This window comes from Brachyistius frenatus, unplaced genomic scaffold (genome assembly GCF_029030835.1).
Source record: "Brachyistius frenatus isolate BFR_SWC_R1_liver_20210118 unplaced genomic scaffold, ASM2903083v1 Contig_155, whole genome shotgun sequence".
NCBI classification, from domain to species: domain Eukaryota; kingdom Metazoa; phylum Chordata; class Actinopteri; family Embiotocidae; genus Brachyistius; species Brachyistius frenatus.
Genome location: NW_027210754.1, coordinates 904,408 through 918,279, shown reverse-complemented (window position 1 = coordinate 918,279; position 13,872 = coordinate 904,408). Strand labels below are relative to the sequence as shown.

Below are 13,872 nucleotides of genomic sequence, written 5' to 3'. Positions count from 1 at the left end.
TTGAGTCACAGTACTAAGCCTTAATTCAAAAGCTAACAATTTTTTTTTCTTGGAAATGAAAAGAACCCACTGCTGTAGACTGAAATTTCACAAACCCATAGGAATTGAGTAAGTCATTTACAGACCTGCTTAAATCTTTTAGAATCAACTTGTCAACAACAGTGATGAATGCTACATCGCTTTAAACAGTTTAGAATACATCTTGTTAACACAGATACTAAATTCAGTCATTGATCTGATGTTTGATAGGTCCATGAACTAATGACAATGAGACCAGATTGATTTTCAGTAACACATTAAAGAGATATTTAGTCCATTCCGTCTCCATCCATATGTGCATCATGTTCTAATTAAAACAGTGGTTACGAGAGTAGACAGCATGCACATCATACATGGCTGTCAGTGCTGTGAATAGGTACCGTTTTCATTATCTGGACTTTAAATAAAGACAAAGCTGAATAGCTGTATTACGCATGCATTTGTTGACGTATAGCTCCAAATGATCTCCTTTTAGAATTTTGAATTTCAAGTCACAAAGCACATTTCATATTCTTAGTATATTGCACCCTAATGTTTCATTCCTCTCAGTCCTGAACCTGTATCTGTTCATATGGTCAGTTTTACTCTAAGGCCTATTTTATATTCTGAGCTTTTTTTTGTCTTATTCTTTACTGCAGCTGTGGCCCAGTTTCACCAGAGATCACATTTGATCTCAAACAAATCCTCCAACCCATACGGCCATATATGTCATTTGTGCCCACTTTCAGATGTAACCCACGAGTGTTTCATAAATTTGGTTTAGGCACAAAAAACACAGTTTGCAGTTTTAAAAAGCTGTCCCGCCTTGTAGTTAAAAACGAGAAGCTACCAGCGCTGTGCTGCACCTGATTTTGCTGTTGTATTGACCCATCCACCCAACCGCCTCCTCCTAACGAGGAAAAACTCATAAAAAAAAAAACACGTTATATAGACGTCATCTGAACTGACACCAAATTGTCGTTATTTCTGGAACCCTATGCCGTAGCTGTGGCTCACAATAAGCTCCTTCCACTAAAGACCGTTGGTGTCTTTTTCGCCACTTGGATGCAGCAGGAACAAGTTAAGGACGCTTCACTGACATATCACCTTTTAAGTTGATATGACTGACTTATTGGCAGATTATTACTTATCCATCGAGCAACATTTATCCATTTAAAATCATGCTTCTGGAAACCCAGTATGTGTAAATGTAGAAGTCATACCCCTTTTAGCTCTGCTTTTGGTCTCTGCCAACTCTTGGGGGAAATATCAACCTCGTTCTCTACTAAATGCACCGTAATGTTCACCAGCTTAGTGTGTCTGCCTGCCTGTTGTTGTTGCCAAGTAGTATACAGTGGACTTACAGAGCTTATTTTGCAGAAAAAACGTCAGACTGCTTTAGCTGAACCTATTGAGATTGACATTGAGCTTGAGACAAAACAGTAAATGTTGCATGCAGGACAGTTCACATTGAGATAAAACTCACAAAAAAAAACTTTGGGGAGCTGCAGACTGAGTTGATATTTTCTGTAGCTTCATCACTAACAAGCAACCCCTTTCACAGTAGCAAATTGTTTACAAATTGTCACTCATACATTGTTATTGTAAAAATACTGATTGAATTCAGTTGAATAATATTCAAGATAGTATTAAAATGATCTCAGATAAGAAAGCTCCTGAAAACACGAGTGGTTTTAATCAGAAAGCAGTATGTAAATCAAATTTGTTGCAGACGAGATAAAAGCGGCACCATTTGTATGTTATGAAGGTGACAGAATAAAGGTCAGCTTAACCAAATTTGGATTCAGTATGTGATGTACAGTACGCCATCAATTCTGGTTGACAGACTCTCGCGGTTAGACATCAATTTATTTTTCACACATGGGACGGCATGAAAATTGGTATGTAGCCATTGAATTGCAGCCCTCCGCCTGCAAACATGCGCCTGAATGCAGCTTCTCAAACTGAAACTGGCCCCTTTACTCCTGTTGCCTGGGTCAACGGCAAATCTCACATTCCCACAATGACACAAGCCACAATACCAGGCCCAGCTTCAGTTTTACATTTGAAAGCATATTTAACTTTTCACTCATCCATTCTCAGCCCGTGAGCAGTAAGACTCTGAGCCTGGCCAAGATTAGCTTTTGGCAGACAATGCAGTGAATTAAAGGCCACACATGGCCCCTCTCTTGTTCTCTGGGTGACCAAACACACTTCCAGGGCCAGGAACTCTTGACCAGTCTTTTTAACCCAGAAGGAGAAGCTAGGAATTGGAGATAAGTATATGGTGGTGGATTTAGGATCAGAACCTGATCAAACAAAAGCGTTGTCAGACGGAACAAGACAGATGGTCTCCTCGTTAACCTACCAAACGCCAGTGTGGGCGGTGTCAGCACAGGTTGAGGAAAACACTTGGGTCAAATGTTGCAATACTGAGTTGCACAAGTATACTGGTACATCTCAGGGTGTAAACAAAGAACAGAACCTGTCCATATCTGAATACTTACACATCTGAATTTATACTATTTGACTAAATACTTTACAGTTGAACTCAAAAGTACTTTAAACATCACAGCTGATATAGAGCAGATGTTGCTGTTGCCTCTGAAATATTTATTAGACTTCACAAACAAGTCAAACACTTAGAGCTGAATATGCATTTACCCCTAACATTTAATTATTGATAGGAAGAAAGCCTATTTTAAACTACAATTACGTAAAGGCATCTTTAAATTGGGTAAAATTTAGAATTGCCAAAATAAATTCTGATAAGAATCTCAACAGGATTATGTTTTTGTATTGGCAGTAGTTGTGATATATAGAGCACATTAAAATGTGTGTGCCTTTTCTCCTATACTTATGATTGAGTGACCCATAATTCAAATTTTGTAAATGTGACAGATAGAAAGTAAGTTTGTTTATTACCTTCTGGAAGGAAATTCTCCATAGTCACTTAAAAGAGTTAAGCAAAAAAACAGATTACAGAAAGATTCACGTGGCCATTCAGTAATACTTTTCACATATGGTGGGTAGGGACACACTAACAGTATCTATTAATTCTAATTTTGATTGATTATGATCTTTTATAATTGATGATAAGCCTAATTTTGCAGTATTAAATTATAATTTTGTCTTGATCTAATAAGAGGATATCAATCTTACTTTAGATTTAAGTCATAATTTTGTTTGAAAGGCCCCACTCCTTGAATGTTTTGTCTCTCTACTTTACTCAACTGTTGGCAGATTACAGGTGAAAAGGCCTTCCATATGGGAGAAATTAAATACAAAATAATGCACCAAGGTTAATAACATCAACTCTTTAGGTATTGCAATTGCCTGTAGGATTACAGCGAGGTTTTTTTTTTTTTTAAGGAGAGGAAAAAAAACAGAAAAAGCAGAAACAGGCAGGTTTGGCAGGGTTGTAGCCTACACCGAAGGGGGCGACCACGCACAGCCGCACACTCATCCTTGCTCCAAACTCCTAATTGTAAATCGTGAGGGACCACGCAGTGTGCCATTCCCCAGCATATCGGCTGGCGTGTCACTTTACCTCCCACCCAGTGTTCGGGGAATATTTCACAGTCTATCTTTCCCCAAGGATTTTCACATCGTTCAATTAGGTCTGTGCATGTTGATGGGCATCTTGGACGGCTGCCTCTCTCATCCATGCGTGCTTGTGTGAGAGCGCTGTGAGCAGCAGCAACAGTGGCAGCAGCGGCGGCAGCAGCGGCACCTTGGAAGAGCAGAAGGAGGAGGAGGATTTCTTTCTGCCGTACCGTGTCGTGCCCAGTGGAAATACACTCGCCTGCTCCGGTTTACTATCAAAGCGAAAGGGAGGGAAGAAGAAGTAGACGGAGACGAAGTAGGAGCAAACGGGCTTTTTTTTGGGAGGGGGACATCCCGCACTAAATAGCTGAATTGTCAACGGGACAGGCCTGCTACATTGGATGTGTCTTCAGAATGGTAAGGTTAATTCTTGTGATGTTTTTTTTTTTTTTGTGCCAGTGTTGCAGAAAAAACCCGGACAGCTGCACACAAGCATCACGCAGCAGCGCAGCAGAAACGGAGAACCAATGTAAGGAGCCGCGATCAGTTTCACCACAAACGGGGTGGTGTTTTCACATAGCGTTTGTTTGTTTGTTTGTTTGTGCTGCAGGCTCTTTCTAAATATGTTCATTTGCCTGCACGTTACGCCTCGGACAGGCGGAGATTAACGGCGCTTCGCGAGCGGTGCAGCACGGTGTGTTACCTGCTCTTCGGGTTTGAGCAGCCCGGAGGGTTTGCAGACCGCCGTAACATCGCACGGTGAGGATTTGATCGCTAGTAAAGGGATCAAAAAGTCCACAGTCGCCTTTCCTAGCTGCCTCATGAATAGGAATGGCTGCACCGCGTCCTAAATGATGCAAGATGTGCACATAAATAGGGACGTAGACGGATAAGGGATAATTCAGGGGGGTTCAGATGCCCTTATGTATGACTGTACGACTAACCTTGTATTCTCGGCTGCGACATTACAGGAGGCTATTTTTGTGTGTGTGTATTTAAAGCTGTAGGAATGGAAATGGTTGGGATTTAGACTATGCCCCCCCCCCCCTCTCACACACACACACACCCCTCCTTTTTTTTTTTTTTTTTTTTACAGGTGGGTTCACATTCAACTTTGTTGTAGCCTTTATATCCTTTAGTGCGGAAGTACCAGCCTAGTGTCTGCAGCTTTTTAAATGGAGCAAGGCCGAGAGAATAACTGCATAGCTGGTGGTTTTTGCTGCAGCATAATAATTTTATATAATAATATTATGATAAAAAATTCAACGGGTCTTCCTCAAAGAAGTTCCATTAAAGTCAGATCAAATTCAAAGTTACATTGACCACATTTAGACTTTCCCCCCCAAATTATTCCTGTTGAATTTATGAGGGAAAGCCATCCGAACTGCATTATCATATGGGGTCACCATCAAACCAAATGAATTAACTGAAACAAATTCAGAAACCTCTCCATTTGAATGTAATGCAGCTCACAAACATTTGAGACTGAAGGAGTAAAAGCATGAGAAGGACCCCTGGGAGTCATTGTTTGGGTCCTACACACAGCGCAAATCAGCTTTGCACTCAGATTGTGCAAGTTAGTACTCACGTACACACACATACATCTCTGAGAGTAGTGATGTAGAAGTACTCTTACTGGTAGATGATGGCCTAATCCCCCATCACAGTAATATAGATTATTGGTGCAGCATATTATCGGAAAATATTTTTAATAACAAACAAAAGTATACTGAAGACGTTTGTCAAACGTGAAAAATTGAAGCAAGGTGAGTTGATCCCTTAATGAAAATAATAGTAGGTTTATAATATAAGTGTATAATAAACTTACCACTCAATATGTCATATTTTTTCATTATTAATACTTGGCATTAAAATGTACAATTGCTACATTGTCATCAAAGTGAAAACTATAAAGATCAGTTATACATTTTGGAAGATAAATACTGAGGTGTGTCCAGGCTGCATGAATAGTAAAACTTTTCCCAGGCTTTGCAGCAGACATCACTAGACCATTAAGAAACTACTGTGTGTGTGTGTGTGTGTGTGTGTGTGTGTGTGTGTGTGTGTGTGTGTGTGTGTGTGTGTGTGTGTGTAAGAGGGTGGGATTGCACATAACAGAACTCACAAGTGGCACCGTTGGCCGTAGTGAGATACGTGACCTCATATTAGAGGTTAAATCCAGGGGCCCTCTGTCCACCGGGGCAAGTGTTTGGTGGAAGCATCAAATGAGAAGTCTGAAGTTGTTAGGTCCCGGTGAGGTTAACCTTTGTATAACAAGGCTGCATTCTCCCAGTTGTCTTTGTCGTGCTGATGAGCCCTGAGGAGCAGCCTCAGCACTAGTTCTCTGCATGATAAGAGGGGGAACAGCTCTGCCTTTGTGGTCACAAATGAAAAATCTGTTGCTTGTCTTTGCACTTTCTGTTGTAGTTTCATTGTGAACTGAATGCACAGCTATTCTCCACAGGGCAGACTGCTGAAAGAAAGATGACATGTAAGTTGCAGCTAGACCTTGTTATGCTCCATAAACGATTGTTGTGTTTGAACTAATGTTGGCAGTGTGCGGGGGCAGAAGGATGACAGGGAGGAAACAATGAAATGCCTGTGTGTCTCTGGAGTTTTCCAGGGGACAATTGTGTATTTCAAGTAATAATTGTTGAGAGCTGTACGGTCATCTAGGGAGGCAATGGCTGTGTTTGAGGGAAATGGTTACTGTGGATGGTGAAGAGTACGTTGTCCATGATCAGTGAGGGGAGCGTGACAATAGTAATGATGTCATGTCTATTAAATAAAGGATAATTAGCAATACAGCACTAACCTGCTTTGCATAACAGAAAAATTTAAAAATGAATTGATTTATATGTCAGTAAAGTAAAAAAAACTCCTATGATTGATATTTACATGTAAATTATACATTTTATCAGATTTTTCTGTGTAATTGCACAGTCAGTCATCCATACCAGCTTTTTTGACTTCACAGCACCAAGTGCAACAAAAGGAGAGGTGGCTTTTCTAGCCTCAAGCATTATGTTTAGTTGATGCTGCAGTCTGTCATTTTGTGATTTATCACATATAGAACTAATGACTAGCTGTCACAATTACACCACTTTATTGGACATGAGAGCTGGGCAATGCACACTCTCTCTCTCTCTCTCTCTCTCTCTCTCTCTCTCTCTCTCTCTCTCTCTCATACACACTCATTTTGTTCAATTGTTGACAGGACAGCTCCAGACCTTGTGTGACAAGTTGAGGACACTGCAGATATCAAAAGCATGTGGTGTAACCAAGTGACCAACTGATTGTTGTTCAGCAGTTTTTCTTTTGTCACAGATTTCCTCTTCAGTTTGATTACTTTTTATAGCCAGTACAAAAAGAAATTAGAAACCTCAGAATTATAACTGCTACATTATATCAAATCTTATATTCTGTGTTTTTTTTGTGTTGCATCATTGTAATTGGACATTTCAACAGGGAATTGAAGTAAATGTTTTTTCTGTGGCCATTGTTGACCTAACCTGGGTTTAAAAATATAATTAACTTATTTTTTTGTTTTTAGGCAGTCTTTGTGTTCTAGTGCTTTCAGAAAGTTTCATGGGTTCATTGTTCAGTGTGAAGTGACAAGCAAATGAAAATATATCAAAAAAATAAATAAAAAATAACCTTTTTAAATGACTAAAGAGCTTGAAAATTGCAAAGCAGAGCATTCCCCGCTGCCGATTTCACCTTTGTATTGTTCACTCAAACAAAATCATCAATCAAGAATTTAACTCTCCTGTATTAGTGCTGTAACAGTGCTTTACTAATTGCATTAGGTCCCAAATCAGTGAGTAAACAAAGAAAAATCAAATTCCCAGATAAAAGGAAACGTTCAATTTTGTCTCATTAATAGTCCTCTCTAACAGATCTTTTTTAAAAGAAGGGAAATACAAAGAAAACAAACAAACAAACATTTGATCTCGCATTAAGTGTGCTGAAATCCTAACCAAACCCAAGATCTCATATTTATTTTAGCATTTTCATGAGGGATAAACCACCTTAACAATCGCTTCAAACATGAATACAATTTTGCAGGTTAAGTTTAATGTGTCGGCATGTTCTCTGTTGTCCCGGAGCATTTAAGTTTTCAATGTTTTCCTCAAAAAGCCTCTGCTAAAAAAGAACAACCCCTGGAATCTTCTACCTGTTTGGTGCTCTGAAAGTCAGAATCACTCAAAGTATTTGAGTGAAATTATGCAGTTGAGCTACCAGACACAGGATAATGTTTCTGTTCCCGGGCACGCAGCAACAGACTCCCCTTTGTGTCCGACATTTCATAGTGTGCATGTAGCAACTTTTAAGATGACTCTCATTGCTGCAGAAGCCAGTGACAATTCGCAGGTGTAATACTAATTTTTCTTACATACTCTACTTTGATATATTCTTGTCTGCTTTATGCCACAACAAATAAATTTGCCTGTTCAAGTTCTTCTCAATGTCTGCTATGCTCCCCTACCTGATATCGTTTTAGATGATAAAGCAGAAACATCATCCTCAAAGGAAGTAGTGTGGTCGAAGTCAGAGGACATCTATAGTGGTGGCCATTGTTTTTTAATCCTAAATCTTTTACATGAGAATGCTAACAGTTTTTCACATACAGTATGCACAGAAGACTATACTGCAATTTCTTACCAGTTCTCTTTTTCTTTATTTTGTCTGAGGGACATATAGAGGTTTTATTCTCCTAAGACATGATTTCATCTTCGAAGTATGAAGAACAAAAATCTGAGGTCGTATTCACTGGCGACAGCGGTTGCTTTCTTGACACTACTTGTTGGTTTAAGTGACAGACTTGGAGATCTCTGTTTTGCTCTCTCTGATAACACCTATGGTGCTATGGGGTAATTGCAGATGTGCTTTTGAACTTCATTTACTGAGATCCTAACAGAGTTGCCTGTGTGATGTCATTCAGTTGGCAGTTGAAGAGTGAGCTTGTTACGTTCGCTCTGTCTACACTATCTGGCAGAACAAACACTGCTGGGTGATGGAAAATAAGAGGACAGAAAGTGACTTTTATATAAATACAAATCTTTGACATTATTGGTTTAAAATACCCGGACTGGTTTAGAAAAATCAGACAAATCAGAAATAGGTTTTCACAGGCAAGCACAGGATGGTTCCAAAGAAGTTAAATTAGTTGGAACACATGCCTCAGATGTGAGTGGCAACAGGACCAGGCACTTGTGAAAATTAAAATTAAACAGCGCTTAAAGAAGCTGTAGATTCACTTAACGAGATAGTTGCTCTTCAGCCTTAGAAATACCCCAGAATTTAATCAAAGTCCCTTCTCCGCAATTTTAGAAAGTCTTAGAAGACTCCATCTTTGTAATTTATAAGGTGGGTACTTTCAACATGGCTACAAAAATATAACCACACAGAGTAGTGCCTGGTGTTTTGATTGCTTATCGTTGGTTCTTTTTTATGCATTAGTGGAGGGTTTTCATGCATGATAATCATAAGGGGGCTTCAACTGACAGGGATTCATTTCCACTTCTAAATATGCTTCTGGAAAGGTAATGGGAGGAACAGGCATCTCTGTAGGGTCATTAAATCTGATGGTTGCTTTGCATGGTTGTTAACAGCCGAAATAGGATGAGGCCATTTTAGAAGACCAGGTGCACTTATTGCTAACACTGTTCTCTTAGCTCATCCCCATCTTATCAAATGATAATGTTCCCAGCACATTCAGGAGTATTTCCTCATCAGGAGGTGGTCAGACAGTTTTCATGATGGACGTCCCTGGTTGTCCTTATTCAAGAATGTCAAACTTTACAGTCAAAGGAAAGGTGGCAATGCTTTCAGCATCTTTGTCACTTCCAACGCAAAGCATAAACATTAGCAGCAGTACTACACAAATACACACAAAGTCCAAAGTTATTTGCAAATGCACAGGACAATCGCTGTTACAACAGGAAAAAGTGTTTTCGTTCTGGTTTCTTCTGTACCTCTTAAGTAGGATTATTTTTCCCACTTGTCACCAAATTATCATCAGAACCTGAGTCAGGCACCCAGGTCACAAATTTAGTGTCAGTACATTCACCCCTGAAAAGAATAATGTTTTTTGGAGGATGTATGCTAGCTTGTGCCTGTGATGGTATTTTCCATCCCCATTAGTCTGTTATATACGGTCGTGGGCTATGTGTATCTCATCTGAATGTTCGCTTGCACAATGTTTCGAAGTGTCACCAGGTAGATCTGATTGACTCGTTTAAATGCGAGTGCCACCCTCTCCTGGTTGATGTCGATAAGGCTAGCTAAATCATAATTACACTATGTGACTGATGAAAATATCTTTGGTGTTCAGCAACTTTTGCTTGAATATGTGAGGGAAGTGCAAATAACTTGTGACTTGTGACAGCAGATTAAGTAAACTGTGGCAGCCTGGAACCTAAAAAAATGCTTTAAAAAATGAAATGTCAAATTGAGCATCATCAAACAGTTTGCTCTAATAGAGCAGATTTGGCATTGCCGGCCTCGCAAACCTTTGTGTTTGATTGCCCATCATGCACTAAAAAAAACCTCTACACTGATGGAGAGAAATTGAGGCCGACCATTTCAAACTGCTCCCAACCACTGCTCGCAGACTGACTCTGCCCAACTGTCGGGTCAATGTGTTTTACACCACTTGAGTTAAATGCACTGCAGCAAATTGCCCCACTCATTGTTGTGTGTAGACCGTGGCTTGCTGAAACTATGGACAGCTGATGAAAAACGCTAGAAATATGTTGATGGAACTTCAACCCATGTTGAACTTGAAAAAAAAAGTGACAGTACTAATAAGATGTCCTCACGGTGTTGGAAAGTCACATTATGAGGACGATATAGCTGACAGACATCACGTTTCTTGCAGCTATCAGACTAACAAAGTGGCATCTTGTATTTTCTGCATCTTCGAATCCTCCCATCAGTAGAGCCTCCCGAGTGGCATTTCATCATGACCGGGCTAATCTTATGCAAGATAGTGAAACAGCAGGTAATTTGCAGGTAATTAAACCCTAGTGATTTACAGTTGAAAAAGCAATATGTACAGTGAGTGAGCAGTCACAATGGCGGTGTTATGTTTTGAATGATAATATGCCCACAGCCCTACCAGGACGATACTTCCATCTAAAACAGTAGAAGGGATTTTAGGGGAGTGCTGATGCTGAGCTTGGTGAAAAACTGGATAGAGTCCCATCAAGATCAAACATGGCAACCATCAGATTTAATGAATGTGGAACATTCATATTTTGGTACTGTATCACACATACAATCTGATATGTAGCTTTGCTAATTAAGTTAGTAACCCTGATTAAGAAAACTGGTTTGACTATGTGAACTTTGTGTTTTGCTCTGTAGGCTCAGCTGTGCTGGAATAATGAAAGAAATACATTTTTGTTTTAGAACTTCGTTATATTCTTTAATTTAATCTGGACATTTTTCTTCATCGTGACGGGTTTGTAAGTGGGCGCACAAACAATTAGGATACAATTATCATATGCATACACTTTATATAATGGATTCTTTCTTTGTTTTGAAGATGAAACTGTTGTTTACTCGACTGCTCTTGAGAATGAAGGTTTCAGAAGGTCAATGCCAGGCATTGTGAAAATATTCTTGTGTTGTTTATTTCAAGTCTGTCCGGGGGAGGCATGCAGAAATATGACTCCAGTGTTACAGACCATTTGTAAGATTTAACTTCACAGTGTTTGGCTTCAGTGCTAAATTCCTCTCCAATCTCATGCTAATTTGTTGCTTTGAGTTTAAGATGTGATTGCTATGACAGAGACATTTTTAGAGGATGCGAATTAGGACGACATGAAAGGGTAGGTGCAGGACATTTAGAAGCTTATCGTACTGCTTACCGATTAATCCTCCTTTTAAGAAATTAAAACATTTTCAGAGCAGAGATTTATAATTCTTTTTTGTATAAGGTTGGCACCAGTTTTCTGGCAGCATCTGTTAGTAGTTTGTTTTCCAAATTACACTCAAGTAAGTTAATATACTCTGAAGCAGAAGTTAAGTAATAGTGACTGAACTGTCATTTCTCTCTTTTCACCTCTTATCTAGAGGATGAGTGTCATCTGGATGTGAGCTTGAAACTCTGTTTATTCAGCTCATGGATGAGACAGACACTAGAGGTTTACTGCCGAGTTTACTGCTAACTGACCACTTAGACATTTAAGGAATTGTAATTGTTAGGGCATCTATGAGTTTAGAAAGCTTTGTTTGAAAGAAAATTAGAAAAATGTACCAAACCGTAGGATACTTTGAAAATGAACAAGAAAAAAAATATTTTCTTTGCTTGTGCCTGTATAGTCTGCCTGTTGCCAGCCGGATGGCTCTGGAAATGTTTATCTCGGCAAAAGAGTGATGACATTATTTCATATTCTGTGTTCTGTGGGTTTTATTAATCCAACCAATCAGAGTGTCAAAGGGGGAAACTATATTTCCTTTTATTATGTCCATGTGTGTTTTTCCTCATGCCAAGAGTCAGCATTACAATTGTTGAAGGTTACACAAGATGAGCTACATGAAACGGTTATTTTTTTTTACTGTAAAGGTTCTTGGGCCAAACTTTTACCTGAGAACTGGTTGGAACTGGTTGGCTACACTGTGAGTCATCACTGTGCTGTCAACCGGGCCTGTTTCTTTACATCCAGCCAGACACAAAGGGGGGCCATCCATGACATAACATTATGTTCGTACCTCAAATTCAATAACCCAACTTTTCGGTCCCAGTTCCTTTGAATTTTCCCTTTCAAGTATTTTAAAGACTGAATTCAGCTTCCCCAGTTGCGCAAGATATTAAATCAAATGGGACTAAAAGCCTTTTCTTTGTTCCTTCTGAAAACTGGCATATTTTTTTAAACCTGCTGCATACCTGCACAGGGAGACTTTCAGGGGCAGGGGAGTGCTGAAAAGGAGTTGTCAATATATTTTGCAAGTGTTAGGCAGCAAAGTGGAGTGATAGCTCTCAAGGGGGATGGCCTTAAGCTGCTATTCTATAAATATTAATAAAGCCCACGATCCTGCCTGGAAGGAAAGTAACAGTCTGCTCATGTCACAAACAGGACTTCAATGTGACAAGTTGTGAAAAGAATGATGAGATGGCAAAGAAGTGGTAAGATGACATTTAATGACAGGCCTCATTTTTCAAATATGAAATGCCATCACTGAAAACAGAAACCAAGTCGGCTGACCTCTCCTTTACAAAATTGTGACACAGTAAACAATACCTGCCGTGAGTTTTATAATTATTTAGTTTTGAGAAACCACCGTAACAAAATAACGTTGCATAAATTATTGGAAGAAGCTGCTGAAACATAAATAGACTGATTAATTGTAATTGGTGTTGGAGACAGCTCTAAAGAAATATAGGATTATACACATGCTAGATAGTAATTCTATCTTGTGAATGTTTTGAGCAACTTAATGTCTTTATGTTGTTTTAGTGGAAGTGTGGCGATCATTTCAAAACTTTAGTTTTCTCAGAAATTACAAACACTTTCTCAGAAATCTGATTACTCTCAGAAATGTTTATCTCTGACGTCAATGGAGCATTTGGATAAATTAACAGGACAGTGTTTACATGATCACCTATCACCAGACAATTATGATATTGGACATACTTTCAGTGTAATTGCCTTATTTGTTTCAAACACATGTTTTAGTAATCTGACATGTAACCTTGTATCTGACCCGTTTTCACAAAACTATCTGCAATCTGGTTTTTGTGGTTTGTACTTTTCTTGTTACTTTTTCTGCACTTGAATTTCACAGTAGTCTGTTTATCCACATGGCTGCTTGACTCGAAGACTAATGGAACCAACTATGTAGACAAGAATGGAAGGTTTTGGCTGCTGCTAACATTGCTCTGCCAAGATACACTTGTTGTGTGCAACAAAGACTAAGCAGGAACACAGAGCTTTGGCATGCTCACCGATGCAGAGCTTTTGCTTTGATCGTATGCCTTTCATGATCCGCAGTACATGCAGATATTGTTTCTTTGAGAACAAAGAACGGCGTCACAGTGGTGCAGTGGTTAGCACTGTCGCCTCACGGCGAGGAGGCTCTGGGTTCGATCCCTCTCTGTGTGGAGTTTGCATGTTCTCCCTGTGCCTGCATGGGTTCTCTCCGGGTACACCGGCTTCCTCCCACCGTCCAAAGACATGCATGTCAGGTTAATTGCTGATTCTACAAATTGCCCCTAGGGATGAATAAGTGCGTGAACGGTCTTTGTTTCCATCTGTCTATAAGTGTTGGCCCTGTGATAGACCAAGAGTAGATAAAGTG

The 13,872-nt window shown here is 39.5% G+C and overlaps 1 protein-coding gene across 6 annotated transcripts in view; it reads left to right on the top strand.

Annotated features, from left to right (window-relative positions):
• Positions 1-3,540: 3,540 nt before the first annotated feature.
• The window catches only part of tenm4 (teneurin transmembrane protein 4), a 139,166-nt gene continuing 128,834 nt past the window's right edge, over positions 3,541-13,872 (top strand). For all 6 annotated transcript variants that reach the window (XM_069716343.1, XM_069716342.1, XM_069716340.1 and 3 more), the window contains exon 1: positions 3,541-3,981. The gene's annotated coding sequence lies outside the window, so the exon portion shown is untranslated. The remainder of the gene's footprint in view (positions 3,982-13,872) is intronic.